Here is a 23150-nt window from a genome sequence, read left to right on the forward strand (position 1 = left end):
ACAAATTTGTTAGCATAAAAATAAAGCCAGAAAATGAAGAGCTGTTTATTCACTCAATTGGATTTTTCTGCCAGCATATTTTTTTTTTCTCTGCAACCTACTGCTAAATTGTGCTTCCTAGCTGTTTTTATAAAATCACTGAATCAAATCTAACTCTGATTACATCAGGGAAGGCCAGGTACCCACACCATAACAGGGGGTTTGAAATTTTGACTTGTCTACTTTAAGATCACCAAAATCTGATCACAAGGTAAATTACGTCCCTGGGTGGGATTGAACCACCAACCTTTTAGATAATAACCGAACACGCTAACTGATTGCGCCACAGAGACACTTTGCAAACTTACATTCTGACAAACGCTAATAAGCATTCATCTAGAACGTTTCCTAGAAAAACTTTAAAAAGTCAATAATCTGGAGAGTTTTTGTAAGATGTTTCTTCCATCAATCAACGAAGAACATTCATGCTGATTTCTTGCAGCAGCTGGGCACTGTAACAGCTCCAGAGCTGCTCTGTAAGGCAACTAAAAGGGTGTGGGCCCTGCAGCACTACCTGTAGTTCGCATTGTGCGCTGGAAGGCACAAAGTAAGCAGACGGGAGAAGTCAGGATAGTGCGCAAGGGCATAGAAGGGAGCGGCTCAAGAAAAGAGAAGTGGAAACTGACAGCAAACTAGGCTGGAGAGAGACCTGAGACAAAGAGATCTGAATTATACGAGAGCCGACCAGGGGAAACACAAATTATGCAGTCGAGTTTCCCACATTTGGGGAAATAGCTGGAGCAGCACACACAGAGTGCAATGGGTGAGCCTTGCCCTGGGAGAAGCACCTTCATGATCATAGTATCTCACCTGGCAGGTAAGTAGGAGTTGGGCAAGAGCTGAGGAGGGTCGCTGCTCGGGCACCCCCCTGTCAAGTGAAGGAGATCCAACTGAGGCAGCACAAGAGAACTCTCGAAAGAAGAACAAGGCTAGAGGAAGATCTGAGACACAGAAATCTGGCTTTTACCAGAGCTGACCAGAGGAAAGCACAAACACAGTCCCCCACTACCACAAATAATGCAGTCGAGTTTCCCACATTTGGGGAAATCACAGGGGTCAGCATACCCAGAATGCAATGAATGAACCTCACCCTGGGAGAACAATCTTCATGACCATGGTATCTCCTATGCAAAATAAGTATGATTTGGGATAGGGCTGGGGAGGGCCGCTGCTCAGGCACATCTCTGTCAAGTAAAGGAGATTCAACTGAGGCAGCACAAGGGAACTCTCATCTGGGGACAACAACTGCAGGGAGAACACATATTTTCAGATGAACATGGGAGGGCAGAAGGCTGCCTAATACTGAAGCACCCCCAAACAACAAACCAAATGCAACAACTAGTGCAAGCATTCCTGGGGGAAGGCCTGCAGCAGATGGATTTGCATATGGTGATGTCATCCAAGCAGTGGGTCAAAGTTGGCTTCAACCCTCGTCTGCATATGAAAAGAAAAAAGGGATGTGCAGGGCATGGCGGCCTTTTGCGGCGCTTGCATGACCCCTAATTCGCATTAAACACCTCCACCCTCCTTAGGTGTGGGGCTCATGTTGGCTATGCCCCAGCACCTGAAGCATTCAAGCTGATTTCTTGCAGCAGCTGGGCACTGTAACAGCTCCAGAGCTGCTCTGTAAGGCAACTAAAAGGGTGTGGGCCCTGCAGCACTACCTGTAGTTCGCATTGTGCGTTGGAAGGCACAAAGTAAGCAGACAGGAGAAGTCAGGATAGTGCGCAAGGGCATAGAAGGGAGCGGCTCAAGAAAAGAGAAGTGGAAACAGACAGCAAACTAGGCTGGAGAGAGACCTGAGACAAAGAGATCTGAATTATACGAGAGCCGACCAGAGGAAACACAAATTATGCAGTCAAGTGTCCCACATTTGGGGAAATCGCAGGAGCAGCACACCCAGAGTGCAATGGGTGAGCCTTGCCCTGGGAGAAGCACCTTCCTGATCATAGTATCTCACTTGGCAGATAAGTAGGAGTTGGGCTAGAGCTGGGGAGGGTCGCTGCTCGGGCACCCCCCTGTCAAGTGAAGGAGATCCAACTGAGGCAGCACAAGGGAACTCTCGAAAGAAGAACAAGGCTAGAGGAAGATCTGAGACAAAGAAATCTGACTTTTACCAGAGTTGACCAGAAGAAAGCACAAACACAGTCCCCCACTACCACAAATAATGCAGTCGAGTTTCCCACATTTGGGGAAATCACAGGGGTCAGCATACCCAGAATGCAATGAATGAACCTCACCCTGGGAGAACAATCTTCATGACCATGGTATCTCCTATGCAAAATAAGTATGATTTGGGATAGGGCTGGGGAGGGCCGCTGCTCAGGCACATCTCTGTCAAGTAAAGGAGATTCAACTGAGGCAGCACAAGGGAACTCTCATCTGGGGACAACAACTGCAGGGAGAACACATATTTTCAGATGAACATGGGAGGGCAGAAGGCTGCCTAATACTGAAGCACCCCCAAACAACAAACCAAATGCAACAACTAGTGTAAGCATTCCTGGGGGAAGGCCTGCAGCAGATGGATTTGCATATGGTGATGTCATCCAAGCAATGGGTCAAAGTTGGCTTCAACCCTCGTCTGCATATGAAAAGAAAAAAGGGATGTGCAGGGCATGGCGTCCTTTTGTGGCGCTTGGATGACCCTTAATTCGCATTAAACATCTCCACCCTCCTTCGGTGTGGGGCTCATGTTGGCTATGCCCCAGCCCCTGAAGCATTCAAGATGATTTCTTGCAGCAGCTGGGCACTGTAACAGCTCCAGAGCTGTTCTTTAAAGCATGTAAAAGGGTGTGGGCCCTGCAGCACTACCTGTAGTATGCATTGTGCGTTGGAAGGCACAAAGTAAGCAGACGGGAGAGGTCAGGATAGTGCGCAAGGGCATAGAAGGGAGCGGCTCAAGAAAAGAGAAGTGGAAACAGACAGCAAACTAGGCTGGAGAAAGACCTGAGACAAAGAGATCTGAATTATACGAGAGCCGACCAGAGGAAACACAAATTATGCAGTCAAGTTTCCCACATTTGGGGAAATCGCAGTAGCAGCACACCCAGAGTGCAATGGGTGAGCCTTGCCCTGGGAGAAGCACCTTCCTGATCATAGTATCTCACCTGGCAGGTAAGTAGGAGTTGGGCTAGAGCTGGGGAGGGTCGCTGCTCGGGCACCCCCCTGTCAAGTGAAGGAGATCCAACTGAGGCAGCACAAGGGAACTCTCGAAAGAAGAACAAGGCTAGAGGAAGATCTGAGACAAAGAAATCTGACTTTTACCAGAGCTGAGCAGAGGAAAGCACAAACACAGTCCCCCACTACCACAAATAATGCAGTCGAGTTTCCCACATTTGGGGAAATCACAGGGGTCAGCATACCCAGAATGCAATGAATGAACCTCACCCTGGGAGAACAATCTTCATGACCATGGTATCTCCTATGCAAAATAAGTATGATTTGGGATAGGGCTGGGGAGGGCCGCTGCTCAGGCACATCTCTGTCAAGTAAAGGAGATTCAACTGAGGCAGCACAAGGGAACTCTCATCTGGGGACAACAACTGCAGGGAGAACACATATTTTCAGATGAACATGGGAGGGCAGAAGGCTGCCTAATACCGAAGCACCCCCAAACAACAAACCAAATGCAACAACTAGTGCAAGCATTCCTGGGGGAAGGCCTGCAGCAGATTGATTTGCATATGGTAATGCCATCCAAGCAGTGGGTCAAAGTTGGCTTCAACCCTCGTCTGCATATGAAAAGAGAAAAGGGGCGTGCAGGGCATGGCGGCCTTTTGCGGCGCTTGGGTGACCCTTAGTTCGCATTAAACACCTCCACCCTCCTTCGGTGTGGGGCTCATGTTGGCAATGCCCCAGCCCCTGAAGCATTCAAGCTGATTTCTTGCAGCAGCTGGGTACTGTAACAGCTCCAGAGTTGCTCTGAGAGGCAAGTAAAAGGGTGTGGGCCCTGCAGCACTACCTGTAGTTTGCATTGTGTGTTGGAAGGCACAAAGTAAGCAGACGGGAGAAGTCAGGATAGTGCGCAAGGGCATAGAAGGGAGCGGCTCAAGAAAAGAGAAGTGGAAACAGACAGCAAACTAGGCTGGAGAGAGACCTGAGACAAAGAGATCTGAATTATACGAGAGACGACCAGGGGAAACACAAATTATGCAGTCAAGTTTCCCACATTTGGGGAAATCACAGGGGCAGCACACCCAGAGTGCAATGGGTGAGCCTTGCCCTGGGAGAAGCACCTACATGATCATAGTATCTCACCTGGCAGGTAAGTAGGAGTTGGGCTAGAGCTGGGGAGGGTCGCTGCTCGGGTACCCCCCTGTCAAGTGAAGGAGATCCAACTGAGGCAGCACAAGGGAACTCTCGAAAGAGGAACAAGGCTAGAGGAAGATCTGAGACAAAGAAATCTGATTTTTACCAGAGTTGACCAGAAGAAAGCACAAACACAGTCCCCCACTACCACAAATAATGCAGTCGAGTTTCCCACATTTGGGGAAATCACAGGGGTCATCATACCCAGAATGCAATGAATGAACCTCACCCTGGGAGAACAATCTTCATGACCATGGTATCTCCTATGCAAAATAAGTATGATTTGGGATAGGGCTGGGGAGGGCCGCTGCTCAGGCACATCTCTGTCAAGTAAAGGAGATTCAACTGAGGCAGCACAAGGGAACTCTCATCTGGGGACAACAACTGCAGGGAGAACACATATTTTCAGATGAACATGGGAGGGCAGAAGGCTGCCTAATACTGAAGCACCCCCAAACAACAAACCAAATGCAACAACTAGTGCAAGCATTCCTGGGGGAAGGCCTGCAGCAGATGGATTTGCATATGGTGATGTCATCCAAGCAGTGGGTCAAAGTTGGCTTCAACCCTCGTCTGCATATGAAAAGAAAAAAGGGATGTGCAGGGCATGGCGGCCTTTTTCGGCGCTTGCATGACCCCTAATTCGCATTAAACACCTCCACCCTCCTTAGGTGTGGGGCTCATGTTGGCTATGCCCCAGCACCTGAAGCATTCAAGCTGATTTCTTGCAGCAGCTGGGCACTGTAACAGCTCCAGAGCTGCTCTGTAAGGCAACTAAAAGGGTGTGGGCCCTGCAGCACTACCTGTAGTTCGCATTGTGCGTTGGAAGGCACAAAGTAAGCAGACGGGAGAAGTCAGGATAGTGCGCAAGGGCATAGAAGGGAGCGGCTCAAGAAAAGAGAAGTGGAAACAGACAGCAAACTAGGCTGGAGAGAGACCTGAGACAAAGAGATCTGAATTATACGAGAGCCGACCAGAGGAAACACAAATTATGCAGTCAAGTGTCCCACATTTGGGGAAATCGCAGGAGCAGCACACCCAGAGTGCAATGGGTGAGCCTTGCCCTGGGAGAAGCACCTTCCTGATCATAGTATCTCACCTGGCAGGTAAGTAGGAGTTGGGCTAGAGCTGGGGAGGGTCGCTGCTCGGGCACCCCCCTGTCAAGTGAAGGAGATCCAACTGAGGCAGCACAAGGGAACTCTCGAAAGAAGAACAAGGCTAGAGGAAGATCTGAGACAAAGAAATCTGACTTTTACCAGAGTTGACCAGAAGAAAGCACAAACACAGTCCCCCACTACCACAAATAATGCAGTCGAGTTTCCCACATTTGGGGAAATCACAGGGGTCAGCATACCCAGAATGCAATGAATGAACCTCACCCTGGGAGAACAATCTTCATGACCATGGTATCTCCTATGCAAAATAAGTATGATTTGGGATAGGGCTGGGGAGGGCCGCTGCTCAGGCACAGCTCTGTCAAGTAAAGGAGATTCAACTGAGGAAGCACAAGGGAACTCTCATCTGGGGACAACAACTGCAGGGAGAACACATATTTTCAGATGAACATGGGAGGGCAGAAGGCTGCCTAATACTGAAGCACCCCCAAACAACAAACCAAATGCAACAACTAGTGTAAGCATTCCTGGGGGAAGGCCTGCAGCAGATGGATTTGCATATGGTGATGTCATCCAAGCAGTGGGTCAAAGTTGGCTTCAACCCTCGTCTGCATATGAAAACAAAAAAGGGATGTGCAGGGCATGGCGTCCTTTTGTGGCGCTTGGATGACCCTTAATTCGCATTAAACATCTCCACCCTCCTTCGGTGTGGGGCTCATGTTGGCTTTGCCCCAGCCCCTGAAGCATTCAAGATGATTTCTTGCAGCAGCTGGGCACTGTAACAGCTCCAGAGCTGTTCTGTAAAGCATGTAAAAGGGTGTGGGCCCTGCAGCACTACCTGTAGTATGCATTGTGCGTTGGAAGGCACAAAGTAAGCAGACGGGAGAGGTCAGGATAGTGCGCAAGGGCATAGAAGGGAGCGGCTCAAGAAAAGAGAAGTGGAAACAGACAGCAAACTAGGCTGGAGAAAGACCTGAGACAAAGAGATCTGAATTATACGAGAGCCGACCAGAGGAAACACAAATTATGCAGTCAAGTTTCTCACATTTGGGGAAATCACAGGAGCAGCACACCCAGAGTGCAATGGGTGAGCCTTGCCCTGGGAGAAGCACCTTCCTGATCATAGTATCTCACCTGGCAGGTAAGTAGGAGTTGGGCTAGAGCTGGGGTGGGTCGCTGCTCGGGCACCCCCCTGTCAAGTGAAGGAGATCCAACTGAGGCAGCACAAGGGAACTCTCGAAAGAAGAACAAGGCTAGAGGAAGATCTGAGACAAAGAAATCTGACTTTTACCAGAGCTGAGCAGAGGAAAGCCCAAACACAGTCCCCCACTACCACAAATAATGCAGTCGAGTTTCCCACATTTGGGGAAATCACAGGGGTCAGCATACCCAGAATGCAATGAATGAACCTCACCCTGGGAGAACAATCTTCATGACCATGGTATCTCCTATGCAAAATAAGTATGATTTGGGATAGGGCTGGGGAGGGCCGCTGCTCAGGCACATCTCTGTCAAGTAAAGGAGATTCAACTGAGGCAGCACAAGGGAACTCTCATCTGGGGACAACAACTGCAGGGAGAACACATATTTTCAGATGAACATGGGAGGGCAGAAGGCTGCCTAATACTGAAGCACCCCCAAACAACAAACCAAATGCAACAACTAGTGTAAGCATTCCTGGGGGAAGGCCTGCAGCAGATGGATTTGCATATGGTGATGTCATCCAAGCAGTGGGTCAAAGTTGGCTTCAACCCTCGTCTGCATATGAAAAGAAAAAAGGGATGTGCAGGGCATGGCGTCCTTTTGTGGCGCTTGGATGACCCTTAATTCGCATTAAACATCTCCACCCTCCTTCGGTGTGGGGCTCATGTTGGCTATGCCCCAGCCCCTGAAGCATTCAAGATGATTTCTTGCAGCAGCTGGGCACTGTAACAGCTCCAGAGCTGTTCTGTAAAGCATGTAAAAGGGTGTGGGCCCTGCAGCACTACCTGTAGTATGCATTGTGCGTTGGAAGGCACAAAGTAAGCAGATGGGAGAAGTCAGGATAGTGCGCAAGGGCATAGAAGGGAGCGGCTCAAGAAAAGAGAAGTGGAAACAGACAGCAAACTAGGCTGGAGAGAGACCTGAGACACAGAGATCTGAATTATACGAGAGCCGACCAGAGGAATCACAAATTATGCAGTCAAGTGTCCCACATTTGGGGAAATTGCAGGAGCAGCACACCCAGAGTGCAATGGGTGAGCCTTGCCCTGGGAGAAGCACCTTCATGATCATAGTATCTCACCTGGCAGGTAAGTAGGAGTTGGGCTAGAGCTGGGGAGGGTCGCTGCTCGGGAACCCCCCTGTCAAGTGAAGGAGATCCAACTGAGGCAGCACAAGGGAACTCTCGAAAGAGGAACAAGGCTAGAGGAAGATCTGAGACAAAGAAATCTGACTTTTAACAGAGCTGACCAGAGGAAAGCACAAACATAGTCCCCCTCTACCACAAATAATGCAGTCGAGTTTCCCACATTTGGGGAAATCACAGGGGTCAGCATACTCAGAATGCAATGAATGAACCTCACCCTGGGAGAACAATCTTCATGACCATGGTATCTCCTATGCAAAATAAGTATGATTTGGGATAGGGCTGGGGAGGGCCGCTGCTCAGGCACATCTCTGTCAAGTAAAGGAGATTCAACTGAGGCAGCACAAGGGAACTCTCATCTGGGGACAACAACTGCAGGGAGAACACATATTTTCAGATGAACATGGGAGGGCAGAAGGCTGCCTAATACTGAAGCACCCCCAAACAACAAACCAAATGCAACTACTAGTACAAGCATTCCTGGGGGAAGGCCTGCAGCAGATGGATTTGCATATGGTGATGTCATCCAAGCAGTGGGTCAAAGTTGGCTTCAACCCTCATCTGCATATGAAAAGAGAAAAGGGGCGTGCAGGGCATGGCGGCCTTTTGCGGCGCTTGTATGACCCCTAGTTCGCATTAAACACCTCCACCCTCCTTCGGTGTGGGGCTCATGTTGGCTATGCCCCAGCCCCTGAAGCATTCAAGCTGATTTCTTGCAGCAGCTGGGCACTGTAACAGCTCCAGAGCTGCTCTGTAAGGCAAGTAAAAGGGTGTGGGCCCTGCAGCACTACCTGTAGTTCGCATTGTGCGTTGGAAGGCACAAAGTAAGCAGATGGGAGAAGTCAGGATAGTGCGCAAGGGCATAGAAGGGAGCGGCTCAAGAAAAGAGAAGTGGAAACAGACAGCAAACTAGGCTGAAGAGAGACCTGAGACAAAGAGATCTGAATTATATGAGAGCCGACCAGGGGAAACACAAATTATGCAGTCAAGTTTCCCACATTTGGGGAAATCAAAGGGGCAGCACACCCAGAGTGCAATGGGTGAGCCTTGCCCTGGGAGAAGCACCGACATCATCATAGTATCTCACCTGGCAGGTAAGTAGGAGTTGGGCTAGAGCTGGGGAGGGTCGCTGCTCGGGCACCCCCCTGTCAAGTGAAGGAGATCCAACTGAGGCAGCACAAGGGAACTCTCGAAAGAAGAACAAGGCTAGAGGAAGATCTGAGACAAAGAAATCTGACTTTTACCAGAGCTGACCAGAGGAAAGCACAAACACAGTCCCCCACTACCACAAATAATGCAGTCGAGTTTCCCACATTTGGGGAAATCACAGGGGTCATCATACCCAGAATGCAATGAATGAACCTCACCCTGGGAGAACAATCTTCATGACCATGATATCTCCTATGCAAAATAAGTATGATTTGGTATAGGGCTGGGGAGGGCCGCTGCTCAGGCACATCTCTGTCAAGTAAAGGCGATTCAACTGAGGCAGCACAAGGGAACTCTCATCTGGGGACAACAACTGCAGGGAGAACACATATTTTCAGATGAACATGGGAGGGCAGAAGGCTGCCTAATACTGAAGCACCCAAAAAACAACAAACCAAATGCAACAACTAGTGCAAGCATTCCTGGGGGAAGGCCTGCAGCAGATGGATTTGCATATGGTGATGTCATCCAAGCAGTGGGTCAAAGTTGGCTTCAACCCTCGTCTGCATATGAAAAGAAAAAAGGGATGTGCAGGGCATGGCGGCCTTTTGCGGCGCTTGCATGACCCCTAATTCGCATTAAACACCTCCACCCTCCTTCGGTGTGGGGCTCATGTTGGCTATGCCCCAGCACCTGAAGCATTCAAGCTGATTTCTTGCAGCAGCTGGGCACTGTAACAGCTCCAGAGCTGCTCTGTAAGGCAAGTAAAAGGGTGTGGGCCCTGCAGCACTACCTGTAGTTCGCATTGTGCGTTGGAAGGCACAAAGTAAGCAGACGGGAGAAGTCAGGATAGTGCGCAAGGGCATAGAAGGGAGCGGCTCAAGAAAAGAGAAGTGGAAACAGACAGCAAACTAGGCTGGAGAGAGACCTGAGACAAAGAGATCTGAATTATACGAGAGCCGACCAGAGGAAACACAAATTATGCAGTCAAGTGCCCCACATTTGGGGAAATCGCAGGAGCAGCACACCCAGAGTGCAATGGGTGAGCCTTGCCCTGGGAGAAGCACCTTCCTGATCATAATATCTCACCAGGCAGGTAAGTAGGAGTTGGGCTAGAGCTGGGGAGGGTCGCTGCTAGGGCACCCCCCTGTCAAGTGAAGGAGATCCAACTGAGGCAGCACAAGGGAACTCTCGAAAGAAGAACAAGGCTAGAGGAAGATCTGAGACAAAGAAATCTGACTTTTACCAGAGCTGAGCAGAGGAAAGCACAAACACAGTCCCCCACTACCACAAATAATGCAGTCGAGTTTCCCACATTTGGGGAAATCACAGGGGTCAGCATACCCAGAATGCAATGAATGAACCTCACCCTGGGAGAACAATCTTCATGACCATGGTATCTCCTATGCAAAATAAGTATGATTTGGGATAGGGCTGGGGAGGGCCGCTGCTCAGGCATATATCTGTCAAGTAAAGGAGATTCATCTGAGGCAGCACAAGGGAACTCTCATCTGGGGACAACAACTGCAGGGAGAACACATATTTTCAAATGAACATGGGAGGGCAGAAGGCTGCCTAATACTGAAGCACCCCCAAACAACAAACCAAATGCAACAACTAGTACAAGCATTCCTGGGGGAAGGTCTGCAGAAGACGGATTTGCATACAGTGATGTCATCCAAGCAGTGGGCCAAAGTTGGCTGGAACCCTCATCTGCATATGAAAAGAGAAAAGGGGTATGCAGGGCATGGCGGCCTTTTGCGGCGCTTGGATGACCCTCAGTTCGCATTAAACACCCCCACCCTCCTTCGGTGTGGGGCTCATGTTGGCAATGCCCCAGCCCCTGAAGCATTCCAGCTGATTTCTTGCAGCAGCTGGGCACTGTAACAGCTCCAGAGCTGCTCTGTAAGGCAACTAAAAGGGTGTGGGCCCTGCAGCACTACCTGTAGTTCGCATTGTGCGTTGGAAGGCACAAAGTAAGCAGACGGGAGAAGTCAGGATAGTGCGCAAGGGCATAGAAGGGAGCGGCTCAAGAAAAGAGAAGTGGAAACAGACAGCAAACTAGGCTGGAGAGAGACCTGAGACAAAGAGATCTGAATTATACGAGAGCCGACCAGAGGAAACACAAATTATGCAGTCAAGTGTCCCACATTTGGGGAAATCGCAGGAGCAGCACACCCAGAGTGCAATGGGTGAGCCTTGCCCTGGGAGAAGCACCTTCCTGATCATAGTATCTCACCTGGCAGGTAAGTAGGAGTTGGGCTAGAGCTGGGGAGGGTCGCTGCTCGGGCACCCCCCTGTCAAGTGAAGGAGATCCAACTGAGGCAGCACAAGGGAACTCTCGAAAGAAGAACAAGGCTAGAGGAAGATCTGAGACAAAGAAATCTGACTTTTACCAGAGCTGACCAGAGGAAAGCACAAACACAGTCCCCCACTACCACAAATAATGCAGTCGAGTTTCCCACATTTGGGGAAATCACAGGGGTCAGCATACCCAGAATGCAATGAATGAACCTCACCCTGGGAGAACAATCTTCATGACCATGGTATCTCCTATGCAAAATAAGTATGATTTGGGATAGGGCTGGGGAGGGCCGCTGCTCAGGCATATCTCTGTCAAGTAAAGGAGATTCAACTGAGGCAGCACAAGGGAACTCTCATCTGGGGACAACAACTGCAGGGAGAACACATATTTTCAAATGAACATGGGAGGGCAGAAGGCTGCCTAATACTGAAGCACCCCCAAACAACAAACCAAATGCAACAACTAGTACAAGCATTCCTGGGGGAAGGTCTGCAGAAGACGGATTTGCATACAGTGATGTCATCCAAGCAGTGGGCCAAAGTTGGCTGGAACCCTCATCTGCATATGAAAAGAGAAAAGGGGTATGCAGGGCATGGCGGCCTTTTGCGGCGCTTGGATGACCCTTAGTTCGCATTAAACACCCCCACCATCCTTCGGTGTGGGGCTCATATTGGCAATGCCCCAGCATTCAAGCTGATTTCTTGCAGCAGCTTGGCACTGTAACAGCTCCAGAGCTGCTCTGTAAGGCAAGTAAAAGGTTGTGGGCCCTGCAGCACTACCTGTAGTTTGCATTGTGCATTGGAAGGCACAAAGTAAGCAGACAGGAGTAGAAGTCAGGATAGTGCACAAGGGTATAGAAGGGAGGGGCTCAAAAAAAAAGAAGTGGAAACAGACAGCAAACTAGGCTGGAGAGAGACCTGAGACAAAGAGATCTGAATTATATGAAAGCCGACCAGTGGAAACACAAATTATGCAGTCAAGTTTCCCACATTTGGGGAAATCACAGGAGCAGCACACCCAGAGTGCAATGGATGAGCCTTGCCCTGGGAGAAGCACCTTCATGATCATAGTATCTCACCTGGCAGGTAAGTAGGAGTTGGGCTAGAGCTGGGGAGGGTCGCTGCTCGGGCACCCCCCTGTCAAGTGAAGGAGATCCAACTGAGGCAGCACAAGGGAACTCTCGAAAGAAGAACAAGGCTAGAGGAAGATCTGAGACAAAGAAATCTGACTTTTACCAGAGCTGACCAGAGGAAAGCACAAACACAGTCCCCCACTACCACAAATAATGCAGTCGAGTTTCCCACATTTGGGGAAATCACAGGGGTCAGCATACCCAGAATGCAATGAATGAACCTCACCCTGGGAGAACAATCTTCATGACCATGGTATCTCCTATGCAAAATAAGTATGATTTGGGATAGGGCTGGGGAGGGCCGCTGCTCAGGCACATCTCTGTCAAGTAAAGGAGATTCAACTGAGGCAGCACAAGGGAACTCTCATCTGGGGACAACAACTGCAGGGAGAACACATATTTTCAGATGAACATGGGAGGGCAGAAGGCTGCCTAATACTGAAGCACCCCCAAACAACAAACCAAATGCAACAACTAGTGCAAGCATTCCTGGGGGAAGGCCTGCAGCAGATGGATTTGCATATGGTGATGTCATCCAAGCAGTGGGTCAAAGTTGGCTTCAACCCTCGTCTGCATATGAAAAGAGAAAAGGGGCATGCAGGGCATGGCGGCCTTTTGCGGCGCTTGGATGACCCCTAGTTCGCATTAAACACCTCCACCCTCCTTCGGTGTGGGGCTCATGTTGGCTATGCCCCAGCCCCTGAAGCATTCAAGCTGATTTCTTGCAGCAGCTGGGCACTGTAACAGCTCCAGAGCTGCTCTGTAAGGCAAGTAAAAGGGTGTGGGCCCTGCAGCACTACCTGTAGTTCGCATTGTGCGTTGGAAGGCACAAAGTAAGCAGATGGGAGAAGTCAGGCTAGTGTGCAAGGGCATAGAAGGGAGCGGCTCAAGAAAAGAGAAGTGGAAACAGACAGCAAACTAGGCTGAAGAGAGACCTGAGACAAAGAGATCTGAATTATATGAGAGCCGACCAGGGGAAACACAAATTATGCAGTCAAGTGTCCCACATTTGGGGAAATCAAAGGGGCAGCACACCCAGAGTGCAATGGGTGAGCCTTGCCCTGGGAGAAGCACCTTCCTGATCATAGTATCTCACCTGGCAGGTAAGTAGGAGTTGGGCTAGAGCTGGGGAGGGTCGCTGCTCGGGCACCCCCCTGTCAAGTGAAGGAGATCCAACTGAGGCAGCACAAGGGAACTCTCGAAAGAAGAACAAGGCTAGAGGAAGATCTGAGACAAAGAAATCTGACTTTTACCAGAGCTGACCAGAGGAAAGCACAAACACAGTCCCCCACTACCACAAATAATGCAGTCGAGTTTCCCATATTTGGGGAAATCACAGGGGTCATCATACCCAGAATGCAATGAATGAACCTCACCCTGGGAGAACAATCTTCATGACCATGATATCTCCTATGCAAAATAAGTATGATTTGGGATAGGGCTGGGGAGGGCCGCTGCTCAGGCACATCTCTGTCAAGTAAAGGCGATTCAACTGAGGCAGCACAAGGGAACTCTCATCTGGGGACAACAACTGCAGGGAGAACACATATTTTCAAATGAACATGGGAGGGCAGAAGGCTGCCTAATACTGAAGCACCCCCAAACAACAAACCAAATGCAACAACTAGTACAAGCATTCCTGGGGGAAGGTCTGCAGAAGACGGATTTGCATACAGTGATGCTGGGCCCATAACCCAGAGGTAGGCAGATTGAAACTATCCTCTGCTATATGCATTTTTTTTGTGTTAATTAAAGTAATCCAAAACTGGGATTGATATTTTGTCTCTTTTATTTTTACTTAAAGTACAATAACTTTTACCATTTTAATTTGTTTTAATAGTATATTGACAGTATTGTTTTCTTTCAAAAATCCACTTCATTTTCTTTACCCTATTATTAAAATGGTAATTGACAAAAACAAACTACATTGTCACCAGAAGAGCAATACAAAATGTACAAGTGATATATTAAAATCATCTTTCCAGCTTGAATTTCAATGATGCATTGGGGCAACGATTTTGTGAGAAACATCTTCACCCTTAAATAAAGATTTTCTTAATTCCTTACCTGTGTGCTAATTAGATATCACCTTGTTTTCACATTAAACAGACTTCCACATGAGAAAGCAGCAAGGATGCAGTGGCGTTAATGTTTCCTGGTGTCAACCTGTATTATTTCAGTAGACATTGAAATGAGGATGCATCTTGCTGCCTTTCCAATGAAGCAAGTTTAATTTAGTAATAGGTGAAAAACCATCCTTACAAAGGTGTTAATCAGAGACTTGGCTTTGTGGACACTTTTCAGAGAACAAATTTGTTAGCATAAAAATAAAGCCAGAAAATAAAGAGCTGTTTAATCACTCAATTGGATTTTTCTGCCAGCATATTTTTTTTCTCTGCAACCCACTGCTAAATTGTGCTTCCTAGCTGTTTTTATAAAATCACTGAATCAAATCTAACTCTGATTACATCAGAGAAGGCCAGGTACCCTACACCATAAAAGGGGGTATGAAATTTTGACTGTCTACTTAAAGATCACCAAAATCTGATAACAAGGTCAATTAGGTCCCTGGGTGGGATTGAACCACCAACCTTTTGGTTAATAGCCGTACATACTAACTGATTGCGCCACAGAGACACTTTGCAAAAGTCCATACTGACAAAGGCTAATAAGCATTCATCTAAAACGTTTCCTAGAAAAACTTTAAAAAGTCAATAATCTGGAAAGTTTTTGTAAGATGTTTCTTCCATCAACCAACGAAGAAACACATTGGTACTTTCCCATGATGAGTGAGTGCTTCAGGATCTCTTGAACTTACATGTGCAGCAGAGTACTGCAATGGAAGCATGCTGGGCCCATAACCCAGAGGTAGGCAGATTGAAACTATCCTCTGCTATATGCATTTTTTTGTTTGTTAATTAAAGTAATCCAAAACTGGGATTGATATTTTGTCTGTTTTATTTTTACTTAAAGTACAATAACTTTTACCATTTTAATTTGTTTTAATAGTATATTGACAGTATTGTTTTCTTTCAAAAATCCACTTCATTTTCTTTACCCTATTATTAAAATGGTAATTGACAAAAACAAACTACATTGTCACCAGAAGAGCAATACAAAATGTACAAGTGATATATTAAAATCATCTTTCCAGCTTGAATTTCAATGATGCATTGGGTCAACAATTTTGTGAGAAACATCTTCACCCTTAAATAAAGATTTTCTTAATTCCTTACCTGTGTGCTAATTAGATATCACCTTGTTTTCACATTAAACAGACTTCCACATGAGAAAGCAGCAAGGATGCAGTGGCGTTAATGTTTCCTGGTGTCAACCTGTATTATTTCAGTAGACATTGAAATGAGGATACATCTTGCTGCCTTTCCAATGAAGCAAGTTTAATTTAGTAATAGGTGAAAAACCATCCCTACAAAGGTGTTAATCAGAGACTTGGCTTTGTGGACACTTTTCAGAGAACAAATTTGTTAGCATAAAAATAAAGCCAGAAAATGAAGAGCTGTTTAATCACGCAATTTGATTTTTTTGCCAGCATATTTCTTTTTCTCTGCAACCCACTGCTAAATTGTGCTTCCTAGATGTTTTTATAAAATCACTGAATCAAATCTAACTCTGATTACATCAGAGAAGGCCAGGTACCCTACACCATAACAGGGGGTATGAAATTTGACTTGTCTACTTAAAGATCACCAAAATCTGATAACAAGGTCAATTACGTCCCTGGGTGGGATTGAACCACCAACCTTTTGGTTAATAGCCGTACACACTAACTGATTGCGCCACAGAGACACTTTGCAAAAGTACATACTGACAAATGCTAATAAGCATTCATCTAAAACGTTTCCTAGAAAAACTTAAAAAAGTCAATAATCTGGAGAGTTTTTGTAAGATGTTTCTTCTATCAACCAACGAAGAAACACATTGGTACTTTCCCATGATGAGTGAGTGCTTCAGGATCTCTTGCACTTACATGTGCAGCAGAGTACAGCAATGGAAGCATGCTGGGCCCATAACCCAGAGGTAGGCAGATTGAAACTATCCTCTGCTATATGCATTTTTTTGTTTGTTAATTAAAGTAATCCAAAACTGGGATTGATATTTTGGCTCTTTTATTTTTACTTAAAGTACAATAACTTTTACCATTTTAATTTGTTTTAATAGTATATTGACAGTATTGTTTTCTTTCAAAAATCCACTTAATTTTCTTTACCCTATTATTAAAATGGTAATTGACAAAAACAAACTACATTGTCACCAGAAGAGCAATACAAAATGTACAAGTGATATATTAAAATCATCTTTCCAGCTTGAATTTCAATGATGCATTGGGGCAACGATTTTGTGAGAAACATCTTCACCCTTAAATAAAGATTTTCTTAATTCCTTACCTGTGTGCTAATTAGATATCACCTTGTTTTCACATTAAACAGACTTACACAAGAGAAAGCAGCAAGGATGCAGTGGCGTTAATGTTTCCTGGTGTCAACCTGTATTAATTCAGTAGACATTGAAATGAGGATGCATCTTGCTGCCTTTCCAATGAAGCAAGTTTAATTTAGTAATAGGTGAAAAACCATCCTTACAAAGGTGTTAATCAGAGACTTGGCTTTGTGGACACTTTTCAGAGAACAAATTTGTTAGCATAAAAATAAAGCCAGAAAATAAAGAGCTGTTTAATCACTCAATTGGATTTTTCTGCCAGCATATTTTTTTTCTCTGCAACCCACTGCTAAATTGTGCTTCCTAGCTGTTTTTATAAAATCACTGAATCAAATCTAACTCTGATTACATCAGAGAAGGCCAGGTACCCTACACCATAACAGGGGGTTTGAAATTTTGACTTGTCTACTTAAAGATCACAAAAATCTGATAACAAGGTCAATTAGGTCCCTGGGTGGGATTGAACCACCAACCTTATGGTTAATAGCCGTACATACTAACTGATTGCGCCACAGAGACACTTTGCAAAAGTCCATACTGACAAAGGCTAATAAGCATTCATCTAAAACGTTTCCTAGAAAAATTTTCAAAAGTCAATAATCTGGAGAGTTTTTGTAAGATGTTTCTTCCATCAACCAACGAAGAAACACATTGGTACTTTCCCATGATGAGTGAGTGCTTCAGGATCTCTTGAACTTACATGTGCAGCAGAGTACTGCAATGGAAGCATGCTGGGCCCATAACCCAGAGGTAGGCAGATTGAAACTATCCTCTGCTATATGCATTTTTTTTTTTGTTAATTAAAGTAATCCAAAACTGGGATTGATATTTTGTCTCTTTTATTTTTACTTAAAGTACAATAACTTTTACCATTTTAATTTGTTTTAATAGTATATTGACAGTATTGCTTTCTTTCAAAAATCCACTTCATTTTCTTTACCCTATTATTAAAATGGTAATTGACAAAAACAAACTACATTGTCACCAGAAGAGCAATACAAAATGTACAAGTGATATATTAAAATCATCTTTCCAGCTTGAATTTCAATGTTGCATTGGGTCAACAATTTTGTGAGAAACATCTTCACCCTTAAATAAAGATTTTCTTAATTCCTTACCTGTGTGCTAATTAGATATCACCTTGTTTTCACATTAAACAGACTTCCACATGAGAAAGCAGCAAGGATGCAGTGGCATTAATGTTTCCTGGTGTCAACTTGTATTATTTCAGTAGACATTGAAATGAGGATGCATCTTGCTGCCTTTCCAATGAAGCAAGTTTAATTTAGTAATAGGTGAAAAACCATCCTTACAAAGGTGTTAATCAGAGACTTGGCTTTGTGGACACTTTTCAGAGAACAAATTTGTTAGCATAAAAATAAAGCCAGAAAATGAAGAGCTGTTTAATCACTCGATTGGATTTTTCTGCCAGCATATTTTTTTTCTCTGCAACCCACTGCTAAATTGTGCTTCCTAGCTGTTTTTTATAAAATCACTGAATCAAATCTAACTCTGATTACATCAGAGAAGGCCATGTACCCTACACCATAAGAGGAGGTTTGAAATTTTGACTTGTCTACTTAAATATCACCAAAATCTGATCACAAGGTTAATTACGTCCCTGGGTGGGATTGAACCACCAACCTTTTGGTTAATAGCCAAACACACTAACCGATTGCGCCACAGAGACACTTTGCAAAAGTCCATACTGACAAAGGCTAATAAGCATTCATCTAAAACGTTTCCTAGAAAAACTTTAAAAAGTCAATAATCTGGAGAGTTTTTGTAAGATGTTTCTTCCATCAACCAACGAAGAAACACATTGGTACTTTCCCATGATAAGTGAGTGCTTCAGGATCTCTTGCACTTACATGTGCAGCAGAGTACTGCAATGGAAGCATGCTGGGCCCATAACCCAGAGGTAGGCAGATTGAAACTATCCTCTGCTATATGCATTTTTTTGTTTGTTAATTAAAGTAATCCAAAACTGGGATTGATATTTTGGCTCTTTTATTTTTACTTAAAGTACAATAACTTTTACCATTTTAATTTGTTTTAATAGTATATTGACAGTATTGTTTTCTTTCAAAAATCCACTTAATTTTCTTTACCCTATAATAAAATGGTAATTGACAAAAACAAACTACATTGTCACCAGAAGAGCAATACAAAATGTACAAGTGATATATTAAAATCATCTTTCCAGCTTGAATTTCAATGATGCATGGGGGCAACGATTTTGTGAGAAACATCTTCACCCTTAAATAAAGATTTTCTTAATTCCTTACCTGTGTGCTAATTAGATATCACCTTGTTTTCACATTAAACAGACTTCCACATGAGAAAGCAGCAAGGATGCAGTGGCGTTAATGTTTCCTGGTGTCAACCTGTATTATTTCAGTAGACATTGAAATGAGGATGCATCTTGCTGCCTTTCCAATGAAGCAAGTTTTATTTAGTAATAGGTGAAAAACCATCCTTACAAAGGTGTTAATCAGAGACTTGGCTTTGTGGACACTTTTCAGAGAACAAATTTGTTAGCATAAAAATAAAGCCAGAAAATAAAGAGCTGTTTAATCACTCAATTGGATTTTTCTGCCAGCATATTTTTTTTCTCTGCAACCCACTGCTAAATTGTGCTTCCTAGCTGTTTTTATAAAATCACTGAATCAAATCTAACTCTGATTACATCAGAGAAGGCCAGGTACCCTACACCATAACAGGGGGTTTGAAATTTTGACTTGTCTACTTAAAGATCACCAAAATCTGATAACAAGGTCAATTAGGTCCCTGGGTGGGATTGAACCACCAACCTTTTGGTTAATAGCCGTACATACTAACTGATTGCGCCACAGAGACACTTTGCAAAAGTCCATACTGACAAAGGCTAATAAGCATTCATCTAAAACGTTTCCTAGAAAAACTTTAAAAAGTCAATAATCTGGAGAGTTTTTGTAAGATGTTTCTTCCATCAACCAACGAAGAAACACATTGGTACTTTCCCATGATGAGTGAGTGCTTCAGGATCTCTTGAACTTACATGTGCAGCAGAGTACTGCAATGGAAGCATGCTGGGCCCATAACCCAGAGGTAGGCAGATTGAAACTATCCTCTGCTATATGCATTTTTTTTTTGTTAATTAAAGTAATCCAAAACTGGGATTGATATTTTGTCTCTTTTATTTTTACTTAAAGTACAATAACTTTTACCATTTTAATTTGTTTTAATAGTATATTGACAGTATTGTTTTCTTTCAAAAATCCACTTCATTTTCTTTACCCTATTATTAAAATGGTAATTGACAAAAACAAACTACATTGTCACCAGAAGAGCAATACAAAATGTACAAGTGATATATTAAAATCACATTTCCAGCTTGAATTTCAATGATGCATTGGGGCAACGATTTTGTGAGAAACATCTTCACCCTTAAATAAAGATTTTCTTAATTCCTTACCTGTGTGCTAATTAGATATCACCTTGTTTTCATATTAAACAGACTTCCACATGAGAAAGCAGCAAGGATGCAGTGGCGTTAATGTTTCCTGGTGTCAACTTGTATTATTTTAGTAGACATTGAAATGAGGATGCATCTTGCTGCCTTTCCAATGAAGCAAGTTTAATTTAGTAATAGGTGAAAAACCATCCTTACAAAGGTGTTAATCAGAGACTTGGCTTTGTGGACACTTTTCAGAGAACAAATTTGTTAGCATAAAAATAAAGCCAGAAAATGAAGAGCTGTTTAATCACTCAATTGGATTTTTCTGCCAGCATATTTTTTTTCTCTGCAACCCACTGCTAAATTGTGCTTCCTAGCTGTTTTTATAAAATCACTGAATCAAATCTAACTCTGATTACATCAGAGAAGGCCAGGTACCCTACACCATAACAGGGGGTATGAAATTTGACTTGTCTACTTAAAGATCACCAAAATCTGATAACAAGGTCAATTAGGTCCCTGGGTGGGATTGAACCACCAACCTTTTGGTTAATAGCCGTACACACTAACTGATTGCGCCACAGAGACACTTTTTCAAAAGCACATACTGACAAAGGCTAATAAGCATTCATCTAAAACGTTTCCTAGAAAAACTTTCAAAAGTTAATAATCTGGAGAGTTTTTGTAAGATGTTTCTTCCATCAACCAACGAAGAAACACATTGGTACTTTCCCATGATGAGTGAGTGCTTCAGGATCTCTTGCACTTACATGTGCAGCAGAGTACAGCAATGGAAGCATGCTGGGCCCATAACCCAGAGGTAGGCAGATTGAAACTATCCTCTGCTATATGCATTTTTTTGTTTGTTAATTAAAGTAATCCAAAACTGGGATTGATATTTTGGCTCTTTTATTTTTACTTAAAGTACAATAACTTTTACCATTTTAATTTGTTTTAATAGTATATTGACAGTATTGTTTTCTTTCAAAAATCCACTTAATTTTCTTTACCCTATTATTAAAATGGTAATTGACAAAAACAAACTACATTGTCACCAGAAGAGCAATACAAAATGTACAAGTGATATATTAAAATCATCTTTCCAGCTTGAATTTCAATGATGCATTGGGGCAACGATTTTGTGAGAAACATCTTCACCCTTAAATAAAGATTTTCTTAATTCCTTACCTGTGTGCTAATTAGATATCACCTTGTTTTCACATTAAACAGACTTCCACAAGAGAAAGCAGCAAGGATGCAGTGGCGTTAATGTTTCCTGGTGTCAACCTGTATTAATTCAGTAGACATTGAAATGAGGATGCATCTTGCTGCCTTTCCAATGAAGCAAGTTTAATTTAGTAATAGGTGAAAAACCATCCTTACAAAGGTGTTAATCAGAGACTTGGCTTTGTGGACACTTTTCAGAGAACAAATTTGTTAGCATAAAAATAAAGCCAGAAAATAAAGAGCTGTTTAATCACTCAATTGGATTTTTCTGCCAGCATATTTTTTTTCTCTGCAACCCACTGCTAAATTGTGCTTCCTAGCTGTTTTTATAAAATCACTGAATCAAATCTAACTCTGATTACATCAGAGAAGGCCAGGTACCCTACACCATAACAGGGGGTTTGAAATTTTGACTTGTCTACTTAAAGATCACAAAAATCTGATAACAAGGTCAATTAGGTCCCTGGGTGGGATTGAACCACCAACCTTATGGTTAATAGCCGTACATACTAACTGATTGCGCCACAGAGACACTTTGCAAAAGTCCATACTGACAAAGGCTAATAAGCATTCATCTAAAACGTTTCCTAGAAAAACTTTCAAAAGTCAATAATCTGGAGAGTTTTTGTAAGATGTTTCTTCCATCAACCAACGAAGAAACACATTGGTACTTTCCCATGATGAGTGAGTGCTTCAGGATCTCTTGAACTTACATGTGCAGCAGAGTACTGCAATGGAAGCATGCTGGGCCCATAACCCAGAGGTAGGCAGATTGAAACTATCCTCTGCTATATGCATTTTTTTTTTGTTAATTAAAGTAATCCAAAACTGGGATTGATATTTTGTCTCTTTTATTTTTACTTAAAGTACAATAACTTTTACCATTTTAATTTGTTTTAATAGTATATTGACAGTATTGCTTTCTTTCAAAAATCCACTTCATTTTCTTTACCCTATTATTAAAATGGTAATTGACAAAAACAAACTACATTGTCACCAGAAGAGCAATACAAAATGTACAAGTGATATATTAAAATCATCTTTCCAGCTTGAATTTCAATGTTGCATTGGGTCAACAATTTTGTGAGAAACATCTTCACCCTTAAATAAAGATTTTCTTAATTCCTTACCTGTGTGCTAATTAGATATCACCTTGTTTTCACATTAAACAGACTTCCACATGAGAAAGCAGCAAGGATGCAGTGGCGTTAATGTTTCCTGGTGTCAACTTGTATTATTTCAGTAGACATTGAAATGAGGATGCATCTTGCTGCCTTTCCAATGAAGCAAGTTTAATTTAGTAATAGGTGAAAAACCATCCTTACAAAGGTGTTAATCAGAGACTTGGCTTTGTGGACACTTTTCAGAGAACAAATTTGTTAGCATAAAAATAAAGCCAGAAAATGAAGAGCTGTTTAATCACTCGATTGGATTTTTCTGCCAGCATATTTTTTTTCTCTGCAACCCACTGCTAAATTGTGCTTCCTAGCTGTTTTTTATAAAATCACTGAATCAAATCTAACTCTGATTACATCAGAGAAGGCCATGTACCCTACACCATAAGAGGAGGTTTGAAATTTTGACTTGTCTACTTAAATATCACCAAAATCTGATCACAAGGTTAACTA

The 23150-nt window shown here is 43.8% G+C and overlaps 23 non-coding genes and 2 pseudogenes across 23 annotated transcripts; all 25 read right to left on the bottom strand.

Annotated features, from left to right (window-relative positions):
- Nucleotides 1-701: 701 nt before the first annotated feature.
- Nucleotides 702-864, bottom strand: LOC135035987 (U1 spliceosomal RNA). The gene has a single exon (XR_010230854.1). It is a non-coding gene; the product is annotated as a U1 spliceosomal RNA (small nuclear RNA).
- Nucleotides 865-1016: 152 nt separating this feature from the next.
- LOC135035962 (U1 spliceosomal RNA) lies at nucleotides 1017-1180 on the bottom strand. Its single transcript, XR_010230829.1, has one exon. It is a non-coding gene; the product is annotated as a U1 spliceosomal RNA (small nuclear RNA).
- Nucleotides 1181-1851: 671 nt separating this feature from the next.
- LOC135035986 (U1 spliceosomal RNA) lies at nucleotides 1852-2014 on the bottom strand. The gene has a single exon (XR_010230853.1). It is a non-coding gene; the product is annotated as a U1 spliceosomal RNA (small nuclear RNA).
- A 152-nt stretch (nucleotides 2015-2166) lies between these two features.
- On the bottom strand, nucleotides 2167-2330 carry LOC135035968 (U1 spliceosomal RNA). The gene has a single exon (XR_010230835.1). It is a non-coding gene; the product is annotated as a U1 spliceosomal RNA (small nuclear RNA).
- A 671-nt stretch (nucleotides 2331-3001) lies between these two features.
- On the bottom strand, nucleotides 3002-3164 carry LOC135035980 (U1 spliceosomal RNA). Its single transcript, XR_010230848.1, has one exon. It is a non-coding gene; the product is annotated as a U1 spliceosomal RNA (small nuclear RNA).
- Nucleotides 3165-3316: 152 nt separating this feature from the next.
- Nucleotides 3317-3480, bottom strand: LOC135035963 (U1 spliceosomal RNA). The gene has a single exon (XR_010230830.1). It is a non-coding gene; the product is annotated as a U1 spliceosomal RNA (small nuclear RNA).
- Nucleotides 3481-4151: 671 nt separating this feature from the next.
- On the bottom strand, nucleotides 4152-4314 carry LOC135035984 (U1 spliceosomal RNA). Its single transcript, XR_010230852.1, has one exon. It is a non-coding gene; the product is annotated as a U1 spliceosomal RNA (small nuclear RNA).
- A 152-nt stretch (nucleotides 4315-4466) lies between these two features.
- On the bottom strand, nucleotides 4467-4630 carry LOC135035974 (U1 spliceosomal RNA). Its single transcript, XR_010230842.1, has one exon. It is a non-coding gene; the product is annotated as a U1 spliceosomal RNA (small nuclear RNA).
- Nucleotides 4631-5301: 671 nt separating this feature from the next.
- On the bottom strand, nucleotides 5302-5464 carry LOC135035977 (U1 spliceosomal RNA). Its single transcript, XR_010230845.1, has one exon. It is a non-coding gene; the product is annotated as a U1 spliceosomal RNA (small nuclear RNA).
- A 152-nt stretch (nucleotides 5465-5616) lies between these two features.
- On the bottom strand, nucleotides 5617-5780 carry LOC135035969 (U1 spliceosomal RNA). The gene has a single exon (XR_010230836.1). It is a non-coding gene; the product is annotated as a U1 spliceosomal RNA (small nuclear RNA).
- A 671-nt stretch (nucleotides 5781-6451) lies between these two features.
- Nucleotides 6452-6614, bottom strand: LOC135035983 (U1 spliceosomal RNA). Its single transcript, XR_010230851.1, has one exon. It is a non-coding gene; the product is annotated as a U1 spliceosomal RNA (small nuclear RNA).
- A 152-nt stretch (nucleotides 6615-6766) lies between these two features.
- On the bottom strand, nucleotides 6767-6930 carry LOC135035970 (U1 spliceosomal RNA). Its single transcript, XR_010230838.1, has one exon. It is a non-coding gene; the product is annotated as a U1 spliceosomal RNA (small nuclear RNA).
- Nucleotides 6931-7601: 671 nt separating this feature from the next.
- LOC135035976 (U1 spliceosomal RNA) lies at nucleotides 7602-7764 on the bottom strand. Its single transcript, XR_010230844.1, has one exon. It is a non-coding gene; the product is annotated as a U1 spliceosomal RNA (small nuclear RNA).
- A 152-nt stretch (nucleotides 7765-7916) lies between these two features.
- On the bottom strand, nucleotides 7917-8080 carry LOC135035971 (U1 spliceosomal RNA). The gene has a single exon (XR_010230839.1). It is a non-coding gene; the product is annotated as a U1 spliceosomal RNA (small nuclear RNA).
- Nucleotides 8081-8772: 692 nt separating this feature from the next.
- On the bottom strand, nucleotides 8773-8914 carry LOC135035989 (U1 spliceosomal RNA; annotated as a pseudogene).
- A 152-nt stretch (nucleotides 8915-9066) lies between these two features.
- Nucleotides 9067-9230, bottom strand: LOC135035973 (U1 spliceosomal RNA). The gene has a single exon (XR_010230841.1). It is a non-coding gene; the product is annotated as a U1 spliceosomal RNA (small nuclear RNA).
- A 672-nt stretch (nucleotides 9231-9902) lies between these two features.
- LOC135035982 (U1 spliceosomal RNA) lies at nucleotides 9903-10065 on the bottom strand. Its single transcript, XR_010230850.1, has one exon. It is a non-coding gene; the product is annotated as a U1 spliceosomal RNA (small nuclear RNA).
- A 152-nt stretch (nucleotides 10066-10217) lies between these two features.
- LOC135035964 (U1 spliceosomal RNA) lies at nucleotides 10218-10381 on the bottom strand. Its single transcript, XR_010230831.1, has one exon. It is a non-coding gene; the product is annotated as a U1 spliceosomal RNA (small nuclear RNA).
- A 671-nt stretch (nucleotides 10382-11052) lies between these two features.
- On the bottom strand, nucleotides 11053-11215 carry LOC135035978 (U1 spliceosomal RNA). The gene has a single exon (XR_010230846.1). It is a non-coding gene; the product is annotated as a U1 spliceosomal RNA (small nuclear RNA).
- Nucleotides 11216-11367: 152 nt separating this feature from the next.
- On the bottom strand, nucleotides 11368-11531 carry LOC135035965 (U1 spliceosomal RNA). Its single transcript, XR_010230832.1, has one exon. It is a non-coding gene; the product is annotated as a U1 spliceosomal RNA (small nuclear RNA).
- Nucleotides 11532-12196: 665 nt separating this feature from the next.
- On the bottom strand, nucleotides 12197-12359 carry LOC135035981 (U1 spliceosomal RNA). The gene has a single exon (XR_010230849.1). It is a non-coding gene; the product is annotated as a U1 spliceosomal RNA (small nuclear RNA).
- A 152-nt stretch (nucleotides 12360-12511) lies between these two features.
- LOC135035966 (U1 spliceosomal RNA) lies at nucleotides 12512-12675 on the bottom strand. The gene has a single exon (XR_010230833.1). It is a non-coding gene; the product is annotated as a U1 spliceosomal RNA (small nuclear RNA).
- Nucleotides 12676-13367: 692 nt separating this feature from the next.
- On the bottom strand, nucleotides 13368-13509 carry LOC135035985 (U1 spliceosomal RNA; annotated as a pseudogene).
- A 152-nt stretch (nucleotides 13510-13661) lies between these two features.
- On the bottom strand, nucleotides 13662-13825 carry LOC135035975 (U1 spliceosomal RNA). The gene has a single exon (XR_010230843.1). It is a non-coding gene; the product is annotated as a U1 spliceosomal RNA (small nuclear RNA).
- Nucleotides 13826-18472: 4647 nt separating this feature from the next.
- TRNAN-AUU (transfer RNA asparagine (anticodon AUU)) lies at nucleotides 18473-18546 on the bottom strand. The gene has a single exon. It is a non-coding gene; the product is annotated as a tRNA-Asn (tRNA).
- Between the last annotated feature and the right edge of the window lie 4604 nt (nucleotides 18547-23150).

The sequence above is a fragment of the Pseudophryne corroboree genome, unplaced genomic scaffold (genome assembly GCF_028390025.1).
Source record: "Pseudophryne corroboree isolate aPseCor3 unplaced genomic scaffold, aPseCor3.hap2 scaffold_623, whole genome shotgun sequence".
Lineage (NCBI taxonomy): Eukaryota > Metazoa > Chordata > Amphibia > Anura > Myobatrachidae > Pseudophryne > Pseudophryne corroboree.